The sequence below is a fragment of the Trichosurus vulpecula genome, chromosome 3 (assembly GCF_011100635.1).
Source record: "Trichosurus vulpecula isolate mTriVul1 chromosome 3, mTriVul1.pri, whole genome shotgun sequence".
NCBI lineage: Eukaryota > Metazoa > Chordata > Mammalia > Diprotodontia > Phalangeridae > Trichosurus > Trichosurus vulpecula.
Window position 1 is genome coordinate 374,376,666 of NC_050575.1, and position 17,865 is coordinate 374,394,530.

Below are 17,865 nucleotides of genomic sequence, written 5' to 3' on the forward strand. Positions count from 1 at the left end.
GTGAATCCATTCTGAGAAATCAAGACTCATGTCTGCTCACATTTTTCAAGACATTTTCCTGCAGGGAAAAATGGAGCAGGTCTAAAAGGTCCTTGTGAATGTCCAGAGGGACTTGGGCAGACAAAATGGTGTTTCCTGCTTTAAAAGAATAAAAGCTGACCTACAGAATTGCAGAACCTCAGAGATGGGGAGCTCCAAGGCTGTCATGTCCAACTAATATCTGAAGAAACCCAAGATAAAATACCTTTAAAATCTCTGCCAAGCCTTTTCTAGAAAACTTCTACTGAAAAGAACCCTACTTCCACAGACAGTCTAGTCTACTTCCAGATGATTCAAATTGTTGGGAAGTTTTTCTTTACATCAAGCCTAAAATTGGGCTTTCTTCAACTACTGCTCATTGTTCTCAACATGTTCAGGCCCAAGAATTCATGTGCAAGATTTCTTTGATTTTTTTTTAAGGCAATCGGGGTTAAGTGGCTTGCCCAGGGTCACAAAGCTCGTAAGTATCTGAGGCCGGTTTTGAACTCAGATCCTTCTGACTCCACGGCTAGTGCTCTATCTACTATACCACCTAGCAGCTCCTGATTACTTTGACTTTCAAAGGGAAGTCAAGGTTATGGATCATATAAATCCCCAGAGAGCAAAAGGAGTGCCCAAGATAACATAACCAGTAAATAGAGGAGTTCATATTTGTACCAGAGTTCTTTAATTCCAGATCAACAGGCTGTTCTACTGTAATATGATGTAGGGAATTGTTACATCCCATGACCCTTGTCATTTGTCCATTTTCCACCTGTCAAACTGTGGGCATATCATGTCATGAACTGTAATAGTCCAAAGGTGCAGTGCGGTACAGAGACAAGAGCTATCAGACTAGAGTTAGAAGGTCTAAGTTTGCTTGAGTTCCTTCTCTTCCTCTTGCTAGATCAGTGGATTCCTCTACTTGATAAATTACCAGACCTAAAGACCAGTAATGAATGGCTGGGCTGTGACCTGAACATAACACTTCTCTGGAAAAGTGTTATAATGAATCAGCCTTTGGCTTTGTAGAGTACATATATTATGCACATGTACTAATCTTTCAAATGAAGTAAAGCATAGAGACATAGCTGAGGTCAAGTTTGACAGAATTAGATCTAAAAAGATCCCAAGAGGCTAGAATGATGCATCTAATCTATAGAGGTTGGAGAAAAATAAAAGTCCTTCACCGAGGTTCACAAAAGTAGCTGAATGAGTAGAGAGTGTTGTTGTTGTTAGAAAAAATAAATAAATGTCTTTTTTTTGGAATACAATTTCAATCTGGTTCCATGGTTACTGAGAACTTTCCTTCTGCTCTTTCCACTTTGGGCCCAGCAGCAGACATTTGAAGGATGGTTGGCCAACTTAGAGGTGAATATGTAGCATCCTTATTTATGGTATAGAGCAGGGCTGTCCAACCTTAGGTTTTTATTGAAACAATAGACAATATATTTTGATTTGCCATTTTAGTGAGAGCTCTACTGTAGCTTGGCTTCTTTTACTCATGCATTTATGTACATTTCTATGCTTGCAGGAGGGCCACATAAATCGCACTGCAGGCTGGGCCACATGTGGGCTGCATTTTCAGCCCTGCCATAGAGCAAACTACTTGCCTCTTTGAGGAATAGGACAAAAACAAGAATCATCTAGCCATGCCCTTCCTTACACACAGTCGGTTTGATTGGTGCTGACCCATTCCAAGCCAAGATTGCACAAACCCAAGCAAAACAGAAGATGGAACAATCATTAGCTTGCTTTTACCGTAAGAATTATTGTAGTTGACAATACCAGCAAAAACATCTAACATTTTGACAGTGATTGACTGTAAATTGTGTTAGTGTACTGTGCACATGCTGTATCTCATATGATCAGCAGAAGAGTCTTATAAGAGACAGAACCATCTTTCCCATTTGACAGGCAAAGTCCCTGACACTCTGAGAAGGGAACCTCCCCCAAAATCGCAAGATTTCCAACTTTGAACCCAGGAGAATTATCTGACTTGATTCTCTAGTCACTGCACCTATGTAAGCATGCCAGCATCTTTACATGGGAAGGACAATGAGCGAAGGACAAAGAAAAAAAAAAAAGAAAAAGAAAAGATTTTCATCTTTGCCACAAAGCCTGAGAGAAAAATTTTTGAAGCAAAGAACGATTATTTTGCTGAGCCCATCTTTCAAAGGTAAGTTTGGAGGCAAAACAACAGTGTTCAAACACTCCACATGACTCTGTGCCTCCCTAAACTCTGAAATAGAATCAGACAGGGACAGACACATTGAAAGATATTAAAAAATATCTGTCTTTTATATTCATGTGGAGATGTTCTCTGGATCACTCCATGCATTCAGGGGACTAGATTTAAAAATATATAAATTCATTCTCTACTTTAAAAAACTGAAGGCATAGAAGGAGGAAGATAGTGAAGGAAAGAAAGAAAAATCAGGACTCTCTGCTTATGACCACTCAACAATATTTGGAAGTATCCTAGAATTTTGAAATTGAGAATATATTTGAAAGCAACAATAAAGCTAGCCAGTCAAGTCATCACCATTCACCTGGACTATTCTAAGAACATTTTAAAGCTTTATCCTGCTTGTGCTTTCTCCCTCTAAAACTCAATATGTACTCCACCACCAGATTCACTTTCCTTATGTATCCATTTGGTCTTATCACACCTCCAATCAAAAATCCTCGCGGATTCTCTATTGCCTGTCAAATTCGAGTAACTCATCTATAAAAGAAGAGGATTGGACTAGATGCCCTATGATGCTTTGATCCTGTCAATTGGTCAGTCAGTCAATATGCATAAATGAAGCAGCTACTCTATACCATGCACTGTGCTAAGTACTCTGGAGACAAGGAAAGGAAAAAAAAATTAAGAAACCCCAAAACAAAAAACAAACCCCCCCATAAAAGAAAAACAAAATCATGGTGCCTACTCTCATATTCAAAAGAGAGTGAGACATGCAGATAACATTGCACATACAAGATAGTGAGCAAAGGGAAGACAGTCTCAGATGGATGAAACCAGGCAGCAACAAGGAAGGCTTGGAGAAGGTGAGTTTGGGGTTTTTTGAAGTAAACCTGGAGAGGTGGAAGTGGAAGCTGAAGACACAGAGGATTCCAGACATAGGGCTGGGATTGGGGGAGGGGAAGGAGGGAAGAAATGAGCACAAATGCAGGGAGAAGGGAGATGGAATGGTTTTTGTACAAAACAGCCATTAAGCCAGAGTAGCTGAATTGTCTCGTGTGTGGAAGGAAATAAGGTATGAGAAGACTGGAAATGTAGGAAGGGTTCAAGCTGTGATAGGTTTTAAATGCTAACCCAAGGATTTTACATTTGATCTTGGAGACAATCAGGATCCACAGGCCCTCCTGCCTTTCTGAATAATTTTATAGTAATTCCTTTTAGATACACTATACTGTAGCACACCTGAGCTCCTCCTGTTTCCTGGACATGCCCTACATTTTCACAACTCCAACACTTGGCTTATATTATTCCCTGTGCCTTAGATGTCCCTCTCTCCATTTTTCACTTCCAAACTGCCTACTAATTCCTTTGAAGTATAACTCAAAAGCTTCCTTCCACAGGCAAATTCATCTGATCCTCCTAGTAGATACAGACCTTCCCTCTCAGATCTCATAAAGTGTAATTCCTAAAAAGCATTTATACATTTTATTTATATAATTATATGAATATAAGTTCAATTTTTTTTGTTTTTTATAATATAGTTTCTACCTTTTGTTGGGGGGTAGTATTTTACTATCTTACTAGACTGTAAGCTTCATGAGAATGGGGACCCTATCTTACACAAACTAAGTATGTTATTAAGCTCCTTACACATTGGTTTCTTATAGTGTGCACTTAATAACCACTTGTTTTATTAATGGAAGGGAAATTCAACTTGAAAACAGAGATATGTATTTGAATCCCCATCCTGTGGCTTACTAGCAGTATAACATGCATAGCTTCTGTTCCCACTCCAAATCTCAATTTGTCATCTATAAAATCAGAGATTATGGTAGATCACATATGAGCTCTAGGATCTCTATTGTGTTATGACTGTATATAGATTTTGTACGGTCTCTATTTCAGCTCTCCAGAGTCCTACGATTTATTTTTCCTCTGACTTCCATGCTTAGACACCTGCCCCTTCCCTCCCTGCAATCTCCCAGGTCCACTCCAGTCACAATTAATTGAGAAGAAATTTCAAAATATCCTGTTAGCCTCCTTCATTCTATGAACTGCCGGAGGCACCCTGTGCCCCAGAGGACACATGGGTAATTTGGGTTAGTTGCCTCTGGAAGAACTGGTTCTTCTATCCCTTAGGGAAATATGGGGAGGCCTGAGTAGCAGTGGCCTATTTCCCTCAGGACCTCTGAGTAGTGACTGGACATCCTGGGCCATTTTCCAGTCTGCTTTGGGGAGAACTGACTTGTTCCATCATGTTTCCATTCAAGGCAAAGGAGAAGAAGGAAAAGGAAGGGAAGTGATGGGGAGGGGAGAGGAAGGGACAAGAGGAGTGGGTAAGAGAGTGGAGCGGAAGAAATGAAGTATTTTTTTACAATTTCCTAGGCTCCAAGAATGACTATCCTTATTATCCAATCTAACATAAGCTTTTCCATCAAATAAAAGGAAATGATTTTCGCTGCCCTCAGGAACAATTTTCCCAATGTGAATGATTCCCCCCGCCCCCCATCTAGTATAGAAGAAAAACAAAACAAAACCAAAAATCCTTTACAGAACAGCTTAACATAAATAATGGACATATCCTAAAGGTCAATAGATTATAAATTAATTGTTGTTGTTCAGTTATGTTTGGACTCTCCATGTCTCCATTTGGGTTTTCATGGCAAAGATACCGGAGAGGTTTGCCATTTCCTTCTCCAGCTCATTTTACAGATGAGGAAACTGAGGCAAATAAGGTGAAGTATCTTGCCTATGGTCACGTAGCTATTAAGTGTCTGAGGCCAGATTTGAACTCAGGAAGATTAGTCTTCTTGGCTCGGGGACTGGCATCCTATCCACTGCACCACCTAGCTGCCCCTCCTTTACACTAGACTATTGCAATAGTCTTCTAACCAGTCTTCCTGACTCAAATCTCTCCCTATATCCGTCTATCCTTCCCTTAGCTGCCAACACGATGTTTCTAAAATGTTTAAGGGACAGCATTGCCTGTTATAAAACAGCTCTGCAGTTCCATTCTGAATACTCAAGTTTAAGTCTCACCTGGAGCACCTCCTGGCTGGGTAACCTTGGACAAATTACTTCACTTCCCTAAACTTCATATCACCCATTAGTAAATATCCACATTATTATTATTATTATAAAATACTTTGTGACCCTAATATCTTAAAATAATTAGTTATTGTTACTACTATCATTGTTATAATCATGTGAGAATTATATGGTATTTAACTATTTAGTTTAAGGCTCATTTAAGCCTTTCATCATATCTCTCTCTCTCTCTCTCTCTCTCTCTCTCTCTCTCTCTCTCTCTCTCTCTCTCTCTCTCCTTATCTCTCCCAACACTGGACAACACTGAGACCAGAAGTTGGCAAGGGAAACTCAAGGAAACGAAAGGTAAATATATGTCCTCTTCTTATAGGCAGCACATATAATGGGAAAAGCGTTGGATTAGGACAAAGAAGACTTGGTCTCTTATTGTGTCCTACTGGATACATTATTTGAGGGACAGATAATGGCAGAGTAGTATCACTGACAGGTGTTTCATCATGCCCAGGGCCCACAAAAGGAGTTGGAGTACAAAGGGAATATGTATAGTGAAGAAAAAATATTCATTTTTTCAATAAATTTGAAAATTACTGTCTAAAAAGCAAAGTATCTATATAGGAATATATAACATCAAGCTAGTATGTGGTTAAATACTGTATCATACACTTGGCCCCTCAAAATATCTCTTTTAAATGCCTTTTACCTACCCCACTACTGATCAGCACTGAGACCAGAAGTTGACAAAGGAAGCCATTGAAAATGAAATGTAAATATATGTCCTTACCTTAAAGGCAGCACGTTTAAGGAGAAAGATATAAATTATCTCTCCGGATGTACTGTTCTTAATAAATGAACTGATGACTCTTTATTTGGTGACATGAAGACTTTGAATAACATCAGCAACTGTGTGGCTTTGATCTCTAAAAGGTGAGAAATCTAATACTAGCCTCAGAGATGCCATTTTGACTTTGACAATCAGAAGAGAATAGCGACATTATCAGGTGCATGGGAAATGTTAGTGTAAGATTGCAAGGAAATACTCACTTGAGTCTTTCCCCATTCAGAATAATTGGCCCAATTCTAGGGTGAGAAAGGCCGCGAAAAGCTTCGCTTGCTCAGCAGCAGGGGAAGCACCTGCTCTATGACCACTTGTTTAAAACAAACAAATAAAGAAATACAAAGTTTAGAGAGCAAAGCGATAGTGAAAATAGAAATGAACAAAAACCTCCATTGCTTTCAGTCTTGATTTGTCTATTTAATAGCTATACCAGCTTGGGCAAGTTTCTCAATCCTTATTTTATTTTAATTTTTGAGGCTGAACTTGCTATTTTATGAAAGTAAAATGAAGAATTTCTAGTATGGAAACTCTTAACTAATACATATTAACAAATATAGTGTTTTAAATATATATATATACATATCTATATATCTATATCCATATCCATATCTATATCTATATCTATATCTATATCTATGTCTATATCTATACATGGTGTTAGAAAGTTTCACGAGTCAAGTCACATGCCCACGGTCATCTAACCAGTACATATTGGAGGCAGGACTAGAACCATGGCCTTTTTCTCATGAAATATTGACCTCTTTACCATGTTATGCTGCCTTTTTATTTAACTTTTATGAACCTCAATTTACCTTTTTGTAAAATAGTGCCAATTAATACTTATGCTTACTACGTGATAGCAATCTTTTATAAGTAAAGAAGATAATGGAAATCACTTTATAAACACAAAATACTATGTAAATGTGACCTATTAAGGACACTGTTCATGTTATTATACTTTCAGAGGCTAATGGATATAGAATCAGAAGATCTGGGTTTGAATTTTGTCACTCATTCATTTATTCATTTATTTATACATAATATTTCTGTGACCTTAAGGAAATCATTTTCTTTCACTCAGAAAATGATTTCCTTAAGGTCACAGAAATATTATCTGTTATTTGTTAAATAAGGATATAGTTTAGATGATCTCCAAGATCCCTTCCAAATACATAATCCTATTACTATGTGAATAAATCTCTGATTTTTTTTCCCCTAGGTGTATACAGGAAATCTGGATTTATCTTAGTCTTTCCTTCAAACCCTTCCAAAATTCCCTATTACTGTTAAAGGCACCAGGTTTACCACCTTGGTGTCATCTCACTCTACTAAAACACCCCACATATCCAATCTGTTTTCAAAACTTCTCCCCATTATATCCCCCTCTATCCACTCACATAACCATGACCATAACACAGGTATTCAACACTATTCAACTTGTTGCTGCTCAGTCATGTCCAACTCTGTGACTCCATTTGGGGTTTTCTTGGCAAAGATATTGGAGTAGTTTACCATTTCCTCATTTTACAGATGAGGAAACTGAGGTAACCAGGGTTAAATAACTTGCCTGGGGTTACACAGCTAATAAGTGTCTGAGGCCAGATTTGAACTCAGGAAGATGAGTCCTCTTGATTTCCAGCCCATTGCCCCACCTCTCAACTAGACTGTTGCAATAGCCTTCTGACCAGTCTTCCCGACTCAAGTCTGTCCCCACACCAATTAAACCTTCACTGAGCTGCCAAGATAATGTTTCTAAAAAGTTTTTTTGACCATGTCACTCACCTGCTCAATGAGCTCCAGCCACCCACTTTTACCTCCAGCATCAAATAGAAAGTCCTTCTTTTGATGTTTAAAGTTCTTTACAACCTGACTACTTTTTGTCTCTTTCAGATGTTTTACACCTAACCTCTCTTCCACTAGCAGCCCACACTAAGGCCACACTGGCTTACTTGTAGTTCCTCAGACACTTCTTTCTACCTGCCATCACTGTTCTTCATTGTTTTTTCTCAGGATGACTAAAACTCTCTGCCCCCTTACCTGCAATGCTTAGTATCTCTAGTTTCCTTCCAGACTCAGCTCCATTCCTACCTTCTGCAGAAGACCTTTTCCAGTACTCCTAGATGCTAACATCTACTCCTTTCAGATTACCTTCACATACCTTGTTTATATCTTGTTATATATAAATAAATATGTGTATAAATACATAAATATATATATGCATAGATATATACATTTATATACATATAAAAACATAGTTATAGTTATAGTTATGTGCAGGTCATCTCCCTCACTAGAATGTTTTCTCTTTGAGGACAGAGACTGGTCAACCACCATCCTCCTAATTAATCCCAGCCCTTAACCTTGTGCCTGGTGAGTAGTGAGCACTTAACACATTCTTGCTGACTGACTGACAAAATAAACTCACATTAGTCATTGCTGTCTATCTAAAAAGGACTGAAGATTTGAAGCTGTTCTGAGAAACACTACCATACCTTTTATTTTCTATCATTTTTAAATTTTATTTATTTTTATCCATAATCTCTAGTTCTCGCAAAATTTTTCATATGCACACTATTCTGATAAGATACTCACATGAAACACCCATTGTTTGAAAGGGTAACTGAAGTGAAAACCTTTCTTTACCTACCAACAAGAACTAATTAATAGCTAGTCATTGTTTTCACACCATTTCTAAACATATTCCCAGGGTGAGTAGGAGCTAAGTTCAAAAGGGCTCGAGCCTCAATTCACTGTTTTGTTGATTATCTAGAATTAGGAAAATGATGTAGAAAAAGTTAACGTAGATGAAACTTAAAAATGCATTCTGTGTAGATTTTTTTGAGTCATTTGTTAACATTTATCACAATAGTCCTACATATCCTCTGTCTTGTAATGGTTACTATGGCCACAAAGAGATAGAACATGTAGATATTACATACATCCTTTCCATTCTCTAGAAGCCTGGGGACAAAGCTATTTTCATTACTTTCCCAATTTCAGTTCCAGGATGTTATTCAATTTCCTTTGCTTGCATGACTATTGGCAAGTAATTTAACTTTTTTGGTCCTTTTTTTTACATCATTTACAAAATGAGGGTGCTGGATTAGATAATCTCTGAGGTCCTTTCCAAATCATAATCATAGGTTTTTGTGATATTTTCTGAATTTACTTCCACTTAAGGTAGGCGAGAACTATAACATGTACGTGGTAGAACAGATAACAGAACATAGAATTTCAGAACACAGTACATAACAAGTTAGAGGTCGGAGGAGTTTGGGTCATTGAAGGTGAAAACAAAATTTTAGAGCAATTAGGTACTATAATTATAAACTACTGCAGAAGAAAGAGATCACAGAAGATAGAAATTTAGAACTACCAGAGACTTTTGTTTAACTGAATTATTAACAAGGCAATAAACACAATATCAACAACAATTATGAATATGCCTACATAATTCTGTATCACAAAATATGAGAGACTCTCCATATAGAAGGTAGAAGAAGTAAAACATTTATTAAGACACCAGAGGACCAGATCCCATAACCAATAAGTCCAACCCATCCAAGCAGCAAACAACTACTAAAACCAGGAAGCCCGCTTTATCATAACAGCAAGGAACTTAAAACACAATATCACAGCATAGAACCTCACCATCCTATAACCTTCCACCCCTCTGCTGGGGCCTGCAGCTCTGACTGCTCTCTGTCTCTCTCCTCTCTCTCTCTCTCTCTCTCTCTCCCTCTGTCAGCATTTCCTGTGACACACTTTCCTTTTCCTCTCAGCAAGTTCCTCCCACCACAGGGCTTCTGGTGAGGTAAGCAGGTCACATGGCCTATCAATGGGTGGAAAAGATCTTCAAATCTAAATTGTTACTACACTGAAGTAACTAGAGATTTTTCAGTCCACCCTTCTCATTTTGCAGATGAAAAAAACTGAAGCCCAGAAAGGAACACCAAGCTGTCCATAGCAAACTGTTAGAAGACCAGTGACTAGACCTTGGGTCTTCCTACTCCCAGGCCAGGGTTAGTTTCACTTTGCCATATTCTAAGATACTGAGCAATTAGTTGATTTACCTTGGCTCACCAATGAGCCATTGAAGATCATAGGAAACTGGAGAATATGGAGCCAAAGATCTGTACTAAAAATAACAAATGCCTTCCTTTCAACAAAACCGTTTGATAATGGTTAAAAATAGAGAAGTATATTAATAGAGCAGACTAGATAAGAAATACCAGAATAAGTGATCTCTGGCAACCCTCCCAACACTGATTCTAGGAGCTTTGGAATAATTCTTAAAAAGTAATTTTGACCTTGGGAATAAGACATTCCTCTCCTTGCTTCCTAAAAGAAACTAATAACCATGAGAATCAGTCAGAAGGAAGGATAATTTTGACAAGGATGATTATGATTATGAAATGACTTTCATCTAATTCTTTATATACATTATCTCATTTGATCTACGTAACAACCTTATATAGTAGGTGCTACAGTTATTCACATTTTACAAATGAAGAAACTGAGTCATATGTTAAATGACTTTCAAAGGGTCACAAAAATACTAAGTGCATAAGAGAAAATTACAATTCTACTTCAAGTCTTGCTTTCTTTTTCTGTTGTTGTTTTTTTGTTTTGGCAGGGCAATTGGGGTTAAGTGACTTGCCCAAGGTCACACAGCTAGTACGCGTGTCACGTGTCTGAGGTTGGATTTGAACTCAGGTCCTCCTGACTCCAGGGCCAGTGATCTACTCACTGCACCACCCAGCTGCCCCTAAGTCTTGCTTTCTAGCTACTGTGTCACACTGCCTGCCATTAAATATGTAAATTCTAAATTATTTTCGCTCGGTGATTTAGTAAGAGAAAGAGATTGAAGAGACAACTGTTGTTGAGCTCTTAAGGTTGAATCAAGTAAGGTCTCATCCCATTGTTTCAGACAGTATAATGGTTACTGTTTAAAATTGGCTGGCTGCCAAAAAGGTATTATCTCAATTTTGTCACTATTTATGGTTCCAACACCTCTAATTACAGAATGATATGAGGATAATCTTTCCTGTTCAGTCTAGATTCTGAAAAAGGGAATGCAAATTCTTTGATTCATCAGGAATTAAGTAAATTAAAATGATTTTAAAAACACCTTCAAACCAATCAAAATGAATAGGGTATTGATAAGCCTAATGCATGGAGAAACACATAAAACATTCCACCAAAGTAATCTCCTTTCTCTTTATGGAAGAATTTAAATATATTTCAGTATTTACAATGGAAGTGACTATGCATATGTTTGACCTCTAATGCAAGCTTTATCCAATATATAACTTGTTTGTCCATAGCCGTTTACATGTTGTTTCCCCCATTAGACTATGAGCTCAATGACAGCATGATTTTTTTTTCCCTTCTTTGTACCTCTGGCACTCAGCATGGTGCCTGAGACATAGTAAGTGCTTAGTAAATCTTTTATTATCTGAATACTAGCTTCTGGAATCCTACATAGTGTGTGGGGATTGAATCAACTTCCCAAAGTTAGTAGGGTATTCTATTTCCCATTCCCTTTTTCAAGAGACCCCCTAATGGAAACACTACTGGGAGTACAGCCAGGAGCCAAAAGTGATCAGAGGACTACTGGATAAAAGTAATTCAAATTGGAAGCTATTTTAGAGCTTATCTGTTCACAGCATCACAGAAAGCAGAGTTAGGAGCTGCCTTAGAGAAGTTCATCAAACCCAAACTCGAATTTTACATGTGATAAAAGGATGTTTCTTATACTCTCCTTTCAACTAGACCAATGTGAAAACTTAGTGAGGGTACTGTCAGTAAAGCAATACAGAGTAGCCATCGGGAAGGAAGCTGGTATAGTAGAAATAGAGCCAAATTAGGAATCAGGATTCTTTAGTACTAGTCTTGATTCTGTCACTATACTCAAAACTTCGGAATGTGAAGGAACCAGAAAAGTTCTCTGCTTTAAGCCCAACATTAAACTGTCAGTTCCCTCTACTGTATTCCCAATATAGGCAAGAGATGGCCATCCAGGCATTCCTAGAAGACTACTAATGAAGAAGGAAGACATGAGCACCAGAACCAATCTATTTCACCCTGGTATAGCTCTAGTTGGTAGGCAGCATTCCCTGACATTCTATCTATACCTTAAATGACTCCCAGATCTGTATATATCCTGCTCCAATCTCTCCCCAAATCTTCAGTCCCAGATCACCAGTTTCTTATTGGATATTTCCATTTAGATATTCCAGAGACATCGAAACATCCTAAACTTAATTCATTACCTTTTCCCCTAAACCCTCTCCTCTTCCAAATTCTCTTTTTCTGCTGAAGGCACCACTATTCCCATTGTCTTTGAGGTTTGTAACCTCAGCATTATCTACAATTCCTAATTCACCCACACCACAAATATCCAATCAATTGCCAAATCTTTCCCTTTCTACCTTTATAACACTTCCCCACTCAATCCATCCATACAGTTACTACCTTAGTTTAGTTTCTCATTACCAACAGCCTCTTAATTGGTTTCCCTGAATCAAATCTTTTCCTACTTCATTCAATATACTGCTGCCAAAGTAATTTTCCTTAAGCCCATATCTGACCATTTGATTCCCCTACTCAACCAATTCTAATGGACTGTGATTCTTCTAGGATAAAATAAAAATTACTCTGTTTAGCTTTTAAAACCCTACCCAATCTGGCCCCAACCTGTATTTCCAACACCTTCAGATTTTACTTGTCTTCCCTACTTGGATATTCCGCCAATGTGGTCATCTCTCTATTCCTCATTCAGGACACACTCTTTCCACACATCTGTGAAGTTGCACTGACTGCCCTCCACACACCTAATTATCTCTTTTTTTCAGATCTACTTTACAGAGTCCCTTTCTTCCTTAAAGAAGCAATCATCTCAGGCACCCTCTTCAGCAGGAGGTCATTCCTTATTCACTAAGTTGCTAGTGCCTTCCCTTCTAAATACCTTATATTTAACTACATTGTATATATTTGCTTAAATTAACTTAATGTGTACAATACATGTTTTATATACTCATCTTCCCAATTAAAATGTAAGCTGATTGTGAATGACAGCTCATTTCACTCTTTGTCCATGTTTTCTATATGCCTAGCATAGTACCTATTGCATACTAGGTGCTTAACAAATGATGATTCCTGTCTTGATCATATTGAGCCATAATTGGCCTCTCTGCTTTTCTGATGCTGGAGAAGCCAGAGGTGGAGGCAGAACAAAACAAGCATAATCCATCTTTCCCATGATAGGCCTTCAAATATCTGAAAACACTGAGTATGTTCCCCCTATATTTTATCTTCTCTAGGCTAAACTTCTCCAATTCCTATAGTTGACTCTTATATGATATAGTCTTATATCCTCTCACAATTATGTCCAAACTCTAATTTGTCAATGTTGGTCCCGAAATGGGGTTCACAGAATTAAAGACAACAGTCTGGATTTGTTCATGCCAGAGTTGAGGAAAGAGGGATCGATCTTGCTTTATTTTTGTCACTTGTATCTGTTAATGCAGATTCCAGGTAGCTTTAAGTATTTCTTCCTCCATTCCACAGTATTGACTCACATGAGACTCAGGCACCATCACCTAGCCCTATAAAATGAGGGAATTGGAATAGATAATGCTTAATATGTCTTCCGGCTTTAAACTCTGTTTCTGTGAACTTCAATGGACTTCAGCTAGAGAGCTAATTATCTTAACACGCGAAAACCCACTTTCAGAAGATTATGTTTCCAATGCCCCCCGCCCCCGCTCAGATGTGTTATTTCCATATATGGGGAACCATAGATTAGTTCACTTTTGCCCTTTGAAATGGCAATTATGCCAGACACACAACTATCCAAAATTGGTTCCTCTTCATTTCTGTATGAAAAAATCCAATAGATTTCCTCAAAAAATTAAATATAAGCTCTTAATACTTAACTCCTGACTCGTTTCCATTGATGCCTAATTCTAATTGTCTAATTCTCCTAGAAAATGTCAGGCAGGAAGCCTACTGAAATGTTCAAAGGGACTGTGAAGCAGAGGGCCCCAATTTCTCTGCCAGAAATAAAACGATCATCATTCAAGGACATTTCCCCCAGCACGAGACATCTGTCAAGTAGAGGTTTAACATAAGTGAATGTAAAATATATGGATGGGATAGGAGCAATACATACAATTTCACAATTACATGGGAGCATTCCTCATTATTGACATCCCTGTGATTCTGGCAGGAGCTGAGTTCTCATTTCATGAAGAATCTATTTATTGATTTGTTTTCAGCACATATTTATGAAATCATAGAGATCTAGGCACTGAGGACCATAAAGTCATAAATTTAGAACAGCCAAAGACATGGAGATGATCTAGTCTAGTTCCCTTGTTTTACAAGTAAGGAAGTAGAAGACCAGAGGGTTTAAATTATATTTTTGAGGTCCTAGAGGTTATAAGTGGCAGAAAATCCTGGATGCAAATTCTATGCTCTTTCAATTTTGCCATGCTACTTCTCCTAAGTTCTCCAAACAAAAATGTACTCATGCATTTAATAAAGTCACATTGTAATTTAAGAATTGACTGAAAGGAACTAGGAATGTTTAGCCCAAAGAAGGGAGGAATACTCAGGAAAAGACATGATGACCAATTTGAGGCACTTGAAGGACTATCACATAGAAGAGGAAATTTACTTGTTGTACTTGGACCCATAGGGCAGAACTAGATGTAAAAAGTTAAAGTTGCAAAGAGGTAAATTCTGACTAAGACATGAAACATTTTCCTAAAAATCAGACCTATTTAAAGAATCACTAATTTGGGGCATAGTGGGTTCTCTCACTGGTAGACCTTAAAATCTGCCTGATCATTTCTAGATGTGTTCTTAAATTATACTTATTTGGGTCTGGCTTGGCTTAGGTCAGAGGGTTTTGAACTTTTTTTGCATGTGTCATGGACCCATACAGAAGCTTGGGAAAGCCTATTGACCCCCTTTCTGAATGATATATTTTTTTAGTTTATAAAATAAAATACACAAAATTACAAAGGAAACCAATTACAAAAAGATAGTTATATATTCATACATATTTGTGTATATATGCATGTATATGTGTGCATGACTATATGTGTGAGCATACACGAATGTATCATATGTATTCATATATACACATATACATACGATATTCCAAAACATTTCAAAAGTTTCAGAGAAGTTTTAAGCTAGTAATCTGACTAGGAGCAGTCACCTCGTGTCTGTAAAGCTTAACATTGTAATAAGACTGCAGGGATATTTTGTATATTAACAAGTTCACAGATCCCGGGTTAAACTCTCCTGGACTAGATCATGTCTAAAATCCTTTCAAACCCTGAAATTCTGTCATCAGGAAAAGGAAAAGACCTTGGATTTTCTAGACTAATGGCCTCTCTTAAGAGTAAAATGAGGCAGAAAGATAGGAAGAGGCACTAAAAATCACCCAGATCAACAAGGGTATAATTCGGATCACATCCCAGTTTCTCTGTTCCCCACACTACCTCCCAAGGTTAAGGATAACTGATGGCTATAATCTCTCCTTCCAGCTCCCTCCTAACTACTCAACAAAGTATCTTCCTTGCCTTAGTAGAAAAAGCTATTTTTAAAAGGACCCTCTGAGATTCCATTTGAAAAGAAACAAGATTTTTAGCTGTAGTTGAGCCTGTCCAGCTAATTTTTCCAGCCTGGCTTCAGCAGAATGAGAGCTAGCCCAGTGGGAGCAGCTCCCTGCTTTCTGGCTCTTCCCAAGTCAAAGACCCCCATCACCTTCTTGAGTAAAGATCTAGAAAAGGTCACAGTGCTGTCAGGCTGAAGCAGTAGCCTTTCAGAAAGGAGGTGACCTCCTGCTGTTTGCCTTTGAGGCAGCATATTAGACAAGGGTTCTGACATTGCCAGAGCAATGAAATCTCACTTAGTGGCTCCTTCCATAATAATCACATTAATCAGAGCCCAGTAAGGCAAGCATTCCAAAACAATCCTCCTGAAATAAGGGGAGACCCTGCCAACATAGTGATGTGCTGGAAAAAAGCAAGGGGCTGGAAGTCATGAAACTGATCACGGCCCTACCTCTTTATAATAATAATAATAACTGCCATTTGTATACCGTGTTAAAGAATGCTGAGAATGTTACATAAATTATCTTATTTTTGAAATTCACTGTCCCTGGAACATAGCAAATACTGAACCAATGCTTGTTTCCTTGACAAAAACCCTATGAAGTAGGCATGACAAGTGTCATTATTATATCCATTTGACATAGGTGGTAACTAAGATTTTGCAAGTTTAAGCCAGTAAGTGAAGGCAGGATTTGAGTCCAAGTCTTTCTGGCTCTGAATCTAGTACTTCAACCACCCTATCTACTCTGCCATACTACCCTCTTCAGCAAATTTCCTAATCTCTCTGGGCCTCAGTCTCCTCACCCAAATAATGGGACTGAATTGGGTTCCTTTCAGCATTAACAACTTATTTTGTTTAGTCATTTCAGTCATGTCTGACTCTTCGTGACCCCATTTGGGGTTTCCTTGGTAAAGATACTGGAGCTGTTTGCCATTTTCTTCTCCAGCTTATTTTACAGATGAGGAAACTGAGGCAAACAAGGTTAAATGACTTGCCCAGAGTCAAATAGCTAGTGTCTGAGAACAGATTTGAACTCAGGTCTTCCTGACTCTATCTTCTGTGCCACCTAGCTGCCCCTAACTATTTATACTTCTGTGAAAATTAGTTCCATGAAAATACATGGAGGGCACAAAAAGTATATTATGGAGGTAAGTGAGCTCCAGCTCAGAAAATATTAATGCTTGAAGAGACTTTAGAGATCAATTATTGCAATACGCTCATTTTATAGATGAGGAAACCAAAGCCCAGAGAGGTGACATGTTCACATAAGGTCACACGGTGACTAAAGTGAAAAGACTAGAACCCAGGTCTGCAGACTACAAGTCTGGTGACCTTTTCATCACATTATGCTCTTGTCATCAACCCCCTGGCTAAGGTTGAAAGATCATGGGCTGAATCATGTCCCAGCAGGTGTTCAGCAAAGGTAAAATGGGTTTGGATATAATTGGTTAATAGCATCATTTGGAAATAATTTCCAATAGGGCAACATTCCACAGTGTATGACTGTAATCTAGGTAGATATTTCAGGAGATTCTAAAACCAAGTGTGAAAAATTCCCCGATCAAAGCTAGGAGATGTGAAGTTGAATCTAGATCTCTAAGCGAGTTTACACATTCTTCACAGCACGAATTGGGCTTACCTTCTTCACCCATTGGACACTTGTTGCCAATTTCTGTAACATACACCACCCATCTGATTGGTCACTTAACGAGTCACTGCAAAAATCACTCTCCTGGGACTGCTTCTCCAAAAACTGTAGTTCTGGCTGCAAAGGAGGAAAAGTCCATTTGTTATTGAATGAGAAACAATCCAAGACAAAAGCATTAAGCATATAGTTGTCTGAAATGTCTATGCATAGCATTCAGACAGCGTGGCGGGGGTAGGGGCGTGGAACTGAGCCGGAGTAAGTCCCAGCTCTGTCAATAACTTGGGGGATATTCAAAACTCTACTGAGTATTTACGAAACTAAATTTCTTCATCTGTATCAATCAATTAATGAATCAGTCAACAAACATCTATTAAAAATCTACTATGTGACAGGCCCCGTTGATGCTAAAGATATAAAAACAAAAAAGAAACAGCCTCTGCCTTCACAGAGCTTATATTCTGTCAGGGGAAACCCATAAACATATACAAGTACATG

The 17,865-nt window shown here is 38.1% G+C and overlaps 1 protein-coding gene across 1 annotated transcript in view; it reads right to left on the reverse strand.

Moving 5' to 3' along the window:
* CDH11 (cadherin 11) overlaps nucleotides 1-17,487 on the reverse strand; it is a 124,780-nt gene extending 107,293 nt beyond the window's left edge. Inside the window, exon 1 of the mRNA XM_036750829.1 lies at nucleotides 17,362-17,487. The gene's annotated coding sequence lies outside the window, so the exon portion shown is untranslated. The remainder of the gene's footprint in view (nucleotides 1-17,361) is intronic.
* Nucleotides 17,488-17,865: the final 378 nt, after the last annotated feature.